Source organism: Branchiostoma floridae, chromosome 11, assembly GCF_000003815.2.
Source record: "Branchiostoma floridae strain S238N-H82 chromosome 11, Bfl_VNyyK, whole genome shotgun sequence".
NCBI lineage: Eukaryota > Metazoa > Chordata > Leptocardii > Amphioxiformes > Branchiostomatidae > Branchiostoma > Branchiostoma floridae.
The window spans coordinates 8682864-8690174 of record NC_049989.1 but is presented as its reverse complement, the minus strand read 5'-3'; the positions used below and the strand labels follow the sequence as shown (position 1 = coordinate 8690174).

The window sequence follows — 7311 nt, the reverse complement described above, 5'->3', positions numbered from 1 at the left end:
CCCCCCCCCCCAAAAAAAAAAGAAAACCATCCAGTCACGAAGGGGTAAAAGAGTATACTCTCTTAACCATTTTCTGGCATTTAATCCTAAAAAGCACATTTCTGTCAATTAACCCTGCAAATATTGCCGCAAATCTGACTAGGTATCATAATAGCGGCATGAATCTGGGAGAGTTTAACAATGTGTTAGTGCAGGTAGGACCTACCCTGCCCCCCTCCCACCTCATTACCATCCCAAAGTTTTAGAAGCAGCATAACTGCCTCATCTGGGGACTTCATATCACACAATTACCAGGTGTCCCAATTAGCCATGACAGTAAATCTATCTTAATCACCCTTTAGTATCATGATTGATCACCAATTGTGTTAGCTTTGGGGCAGATGTCTGATTTCTCAATCACTTCATCCTAAACAGCACAAAAACTCACAAGCGATCAATAATGTGGGAACCCTCAGAGGACAATGGGAGAGCAAGGTTGATTAAGCTTTTTGCATCATATCAATGCTCAGGATGAGGAGAGTTTAACCATTCAAATGTCAAGGTAAGGGCCAATCGAGCTTACTTTTGTCCCTCAAACATTTTTAATTATAATTGACTTTTAATACTATACATTCTGTACTACACAGTTTATATTGGCTTGTGCACATCAAATCTTCAGGGCACCCTAAAACAACTACATTATAAATCAAATGGATGACATCAAGTTTTTTTCAAGAAATTTTTAGTGTGCATATCTTGGGGATTACTGATACTGCATTGTATCTATAGTAAATAGTAGATGGTTTAGATTCTACTTTTTTTAACCGTTGTGGTCTTAGGATACTGCATAATTATAGGAGTTGATGTAATACTTCAGGATGGCATCAACACATGCAGAAAGCCAGACATTGGAGCAGAAATGCATTGATACTTGATAGGCTAGAAAATATATTGATAAGGAAAGTAATGGAGTAGATGTCCCAGTTTTATTCAGATCAGTCAGAAGTTGTAATTAGGTCAGCATGTCACTTAATCTTTTGGTATGACACAGTCCTGGTCTGGTCTTTCTCTGCCTACATATGGCTGGAATGCTGTAATCAGCCTTTTGTAAAGGTAGAGAAATGGTTCTAAACAATTATATGAATGGTAAAAATAAAGCCATCAGGAATCTGAACCACAGAAGTAGTTTGCTCTAGAGATCACTATGTACCAGATCACTGACAAGCCTTACCATATGACACATCTATTTGTGAATTACATATGCATCTTTTGCTTATAAGATGTTCTATTTTGTTGATTCATTAACATTTTGACCTCATTTCCTAATTGTTGTCTTTTCACCCTCTGAACTTTTCCAAGTGATCCTTCCCAGCAAAGGTGTAAGCAAAAGCACCAGAATCTGATGATTCTTTTTAGAATAATTTCATTTCCCACTTTGACAATTCTCGTTTCTTTCTGTTTTGTTATGGGCTGCCTTGTTTACATCTGTAATTGTTACCACACATACAGTAGGAGATAAGCAAATTGAAGATGCCCAATATGGGATTTTAGCAGCAATATTAAAAATATGTATATGTTTTCACTCTGAATCCCTGAATATTGTTTTCAGATGGTGTTGATTCATTACCAGAAGATTAATGTTGAACATGATCCTAATGTTGCATTTAGTACCTTTAAAGAACCAGATAAAACAATCCTCTTAATCAGCCCTGTCACCCTTAACCCTCCTCTGACTTCAGTAGAAAGGATTCCTCCAGAGTATCAGTAACATGGCAGTTTGATGTCTACTGTCAGCATTATTTGAAGACTTTGTTTGATCTGGGAATACAGAAACATTTGTATCCTTGTTTTATCAAGATGAGGATATAGCGATGAATCAGATAGTCCCAAAGCATTGTACGAATAAAAGATGCACGATAACAGTAACCATAACTGCCAGGTTGGAGATAGCCCTCGCTATCAAATCATTAACCCTGACCTCTGGACCTCGCCTCCTACTTTTAGACATATCTCTGCCCTTTAACCTTTCTGAAACTTTTTTTCATGCATAGATCCATGGGTATTTAGGTCAAAATATGGCATTCATATGGATTTTGAATGTGGGGTGATTTTCTACTCTTAGGGACCTGATACTTCTTGAAGTCTGATGATTTCATCTTGCAATGTCTCAAAAACTTACTAAGACTATTTGTCTAGTAGACTGCTTGCTGTTCTGCAGAACAATTTGCCCTATAGTTTGTTATTTTTTTCAAGCGCACAAACTTTTATTAGACGGTTAATTGTCTTGTTCTTTTCAAGCTTGGATCACTTGATCACTAAATGGATTTAAATATAAAAAACAAATGAGGTTGTAGAGAACTTTTATTTTGCAACTCAGCATTGATCCATATCTTTATGATTACATCTTGTGGCAAACTTGAGTTTGTGCTCACTTTGATTTTTCATTGAATTGCTGTCCTTGGTGCTGAAATCATTAGTGCTGTACCTACTTTCTTAATTTTAGGGATATCATTGTATTTGTTATGTTTTGCATCTTCCGAGATTCCTTACATGAATGATAAGATGCAGTCTTGTGTAATGGATTTCTAATGGTACAAGATACTGTAAATCTGATTACATCTGCAGGGACTTAATTCTATAGTAAAAGAGGTATTTTTACTGTTTTAAGATTACAGTGAAGCGATGGGGGCGGGGCACACAGAGTAACAAATACATATTTGCAGTATGTAGATTTTGCAGTGAAAGGATCACTGCAAACATAGAAACAATAGAGATATTTCATGACTTGTAGTAGCTAAAGTGCATTACAAAGTCATTTTCTATCCAATGAAATAAACATGCAGAAGTTTGAAAGTAGTGGCAGTCCTTAGAATTTTTCCATAAGAAATGGGGGATTCTTATCACTGGAGGAATTATGTGTTATGTCTTTCATCTCAGCAGTGTTAATTACAAGGAAATGCATGTTTTCCATTAAGACAATCAACTTCTCACAGGGGAGATGGCAGGTTGTCGTCATCAAGACTCCAATCTATTGATAAATTAATCATCAGACCGCTTGTTTGTCACAATTTAATGAAGAATTGTCGTTTTAAGCATGCAGTCTTCAGTAGAATCATTAACTAAGGAAACACCAATTTGGTTTCTCAGTGCTTGGATTAACCACTTCCATTTTTTACTTTTATTTGAAACAAGAATTTTTTTGAACATCAATCAACCTCCAAAATGATTGATAGTGCCAAAAGTTGAAGGAAGTCTTTGTGATAAGTTTTCCACCTTGTTTCGATTTCGCAATTAATGAATCACTTTGATTATGGACACTGCGTTTACCTCTGATCTTTCAGACTTAAGCTATCCAAACATTTATCTTTTTAAGTGCTAATTACACCCATCACATGATTTTTTATGTCAGTGACTGTCATAATGTTTCACATGACTTTCCTTTCTCAGCAAATTTGCCTCTTCATTTTATATATAGCTATAAAACTATAGCATCACAACTCTTCAAAGTTTTATTATTTTGTCAAAGGATGCAGGTAAATCTTAATTGGGTGACAATATATATTTCTTGAAAGACAATATAGACTGCAGTTTTGGGGGTTACTGTATATCTGAAACAGTTGAGGATTTTCTATTGAGGCCAATAGTTAGACCTGTGAAGAAAAAACCTATAAAACAATGTAACTGTAAGAGCCTGGACAGGAAGGACGTCAGCCCAGCTGACTAGACTGGCCAATGACCGCCAGAAGTGGAAGTCACTTGTGAACAGTCTTACCGCCCCTACGGCCACCTGAGCTACGGGACTGAGTGAGTGAGTGAGTGAGTGAGTAAGAGCCTGACAGAAAGTGCCATTTTGCTTTCAAACTCACTGGGGTGCAGCACTGATACAGCCCTTTCACACCCATTTTGGGATTCTAGACTGGTATAACCAAGCTGGTGTGCCTTGTGCATATCAAAACATAGTAACAAGCCCCACTTAAATATGGCATGGTTTGTAGATTTGTAAATTTACCCCCAAGGGAGTGAAGTGTACGTAAGATTCTTCTTCATACAAGCATAGTGACTGTGGTAAATATACATTTTGAGAAAGGTACTACCCCTGGCATTTGATTGAGGCCTCCTATATCTGATACAGTAAAGCAGTGACAAATATTATTTCAGTTTTTCTTACTTTAAAAGCCATGCACAAGCAGGACACAAATGGTCTTGCATATTGATTTTACCAAGAAAAAGGAGGATAAAGTCATTTCACGGCCACCCCAGGCCTGGCCTTACTTGGCCCTAAGGGCTGAAGCTTATCCTAGCTTCTGTAGTGTAAAGTGACAGATCACAAGCTTCTCCCCTGGCAAGCTTCTATTCCACCACCGCAAATATCAATAGAGGTAGCCAGCATCCTTGAAAAAGGTAGATTTTCCATTTTCATTATGTGTACTCCATAGATTTCAGGCAAAAGCTGCTTGTTCTTTCTTTTAGTATAGGCCTATCTCTTGGAAATATGCCAATATCTTTCACAGTGTGGTAGATGGGATAGAGTCAGTGAAGAATTCATGTAATTCATGTGGATCTATTCTAAGTCAGCAAGACTTGCTCGTGGAGGCAGAGAGAGTGAGAGAAAGATCGACCCTGTCTATGCCAGGCTGCCATTCGTCATGTGCGGTGAATAGAGGTGCCTACAGATGGGCAGCTTCGATTGGAGTTGTCGTATTTCTCTGCCGAAGAAAGCCGCGTGATGAAGGAGCACTATTATGCGGGTTGAAGCTTCCGCCGGCTGGACTAGGTGTGAGTGAGGGGTAGAGTCCCTCGTGTTCTGATATAGATAAGATAAGGCAGAGATTTGGCAAAGTCATAGGCATTTGTTACAAGGCCTCTCTGCCCTCCCAAAGTGTAAAACTCTGACACGTGAAAGCTTCAAAGACGAAAAATGAAGAACGCCCGGAAGAGTCGTGCTTTGTACCTGACAGGGAGAGATGCTGAGGTGGTATGAATGGCTGTACACACTGAAATTGGAGTCATTTAGAAACTTGGAAGACTTTGGAGAGGATTTTTGAAAAAAAGCGTAGTCTAAGTTTGGTTGAAATGTTAAATGTTGTTTGAAAATTAGTAATGAACTTGTACAAGGGTCTCCTCCACAAGCCTTTAATATCAGTTTTCAATGTTGTCAGAAGTTTGTTTTGCTTTTAACACATGTTGCCTTGAATATTGATACTGTAGACTAATGCCAAAATTTGATGGATTTTGACTACAGTGACTGATAACCATAATGATACTATTTGAGTAACCAGGTCAGAGCGATATATAAAGGGCTCTTACGAATATCTATTAACATGATATAAAGACCACATTATTAGGTCAGCAAGATAATGAAACAAGATTGCATTGCCTTGAAAATAAACATTTCATTGCTGTTGTTTTAATCTCAATTTTCCAGCCTTTTATCCATCATTAGAATGAGAGAGGCTTTTTGCCTTTTCTACATCAGTACAGCTCTTTATCTTCAAAGGTTATAATTTCAGCATTTTATTTAGAAAGATTTATGTCATATCAGACATACCACATGTCGTTCACAGTGCGACATAAATAACGTTAACCTGGATAGTACAACTGGGTCAGCATCTTCATCTCTGCAGGTATTACTACATGTACATTTTGTACATGCCCAAGGGCAAATGCTGACTTTGATGGATACATTCACAACTATGAGAAATAGAAACAGCTAGTTCATATCATACATTGATATAGGAAACAGATTCATCTTGACCAGATGAAAGAGTAGTATCGTATGACCAAATCTGTATCTTACAGTGTGCGGTTTGTAATTAGTCTAACTAAATTGATAGTAATGCGGGTTTTGGGACAAGTTTTGGGATATCTGATGATGGTCACACGACCAGGTGTTTGACTTGAAGGTCTCATATCATTTTTAAAATTCTTAATACCTCCAAGTTGTATGAGGGTTTTATGGTGTTTTTTTTTTACATAAGGCCATGTTGATTTGATTATATGGATGACATCCTCTGGAAACTCCAAAACTGATGCGAGCGAGCGAATAAAAAAAAAGTTTGGCAAAAAAAAAAAGTTGCCTTCAGTATGAAATCAAAGTGGCCAGGAAGGTTGAATATAGGACCAAACACACATAGTATGGTATACCAACAGTTAGCTGTAGGGACCAGTACATCATACGTGTGCAAAACATTTTTTTCCTCTTGGACCAATCCGAAAAAAAAGACCTGAAAAAAATCAGAGGAACAGGTATCGCCAATTACAAAATGGACACACTATGTCGGCAGGCATTTGGGGTCTTACCGGGGGCCAAGAAGACAACATATAGTCAATTGTACCAAGTTTCTACAGTCAAAGGTACAGAGACAGTGAGTTAGTCTTTATTACATGGAGATGGAATTTTAAAATGCCAGTGGGATTCCAATAATCCACCAAACAGATTCCTTTGTAGCAAAATTGACCAATTGCCATTGTTTGAGTATTGCCAGTTCCAAATTGAATTGCAAGTTTCCACAGACAATCAGGTCCAGGTTCAGGTCCAGACCTGGAAATGATACTCTGGACCTTAATTTTCTGTACTGGTACCTCCCCCTACCAACAACATATATTTCTTTCTGTTCTTTTACATCTTATTCTTTGACTTTAGATTTATTTTGGCATTCTATGGCATTACTTATCTGTTTTCAGATACCTTTTTTCCATCTACGGAATATTTGTACTCATTTTACAGCTGTTTTGCACAATTTATTGTGTGGTCGAAAACTTTTTTTTTTTTGGAAATGGTCGAAAATTGGTGCGAGCGCGGATGTCATCCATATAATCAAATCAACATGGCCTAATGGGACTCGAGATATTAGATTATAGATTTTGAAGCATTGTAAGGAAATATTAACCAAAGTTGTTAACGTTACATGATTGTGCACTATAACTGTGGAAGAATGCATTGGATTTTATCTAACTCATCCACAAGTAGCAAAAAACATTTAGTGAATGATTAATTCGAAACATATGGGCATTTACAAGGAAGCTAGCCACCTCTACATTCTTCTACACTGTACAAGTCATGTAGTTACATGAGAAGGCACACGTAGCTGAGTGTATGCTGCAGTACTAATTGCAATCACATGGTGGCACCTGCTGCTATTGTTGCATCTTGCATTTTGTCCCTATCAATTATCACTTATATTGCAAGTCCTTAGAAGAATGCCAACTTTGTCATGCAATTGATCAAAAGAGAACTGATTATACTTGTACAGTTATTGTCATATTGGGAGAATGATAGATTCTAGAAAAATATACAGTGTGTATTCTATGTTCATAGATTGTACATGCACA

The 7311-nt window shown here is 37.4% G+C and overlaps 1 protein-coding gene across 1 annotated transcript in view; it reads left to right on the top strand.

Annotated features, from left to right (window-relative positions):
* Positions 1 to 7311, top strand: part of LOC118426647 (serine/threonine-protein kinase Chk2-like) — a 137816-nt gene that overhangs the window by 125292 nt on the left and 5213 nt on the right.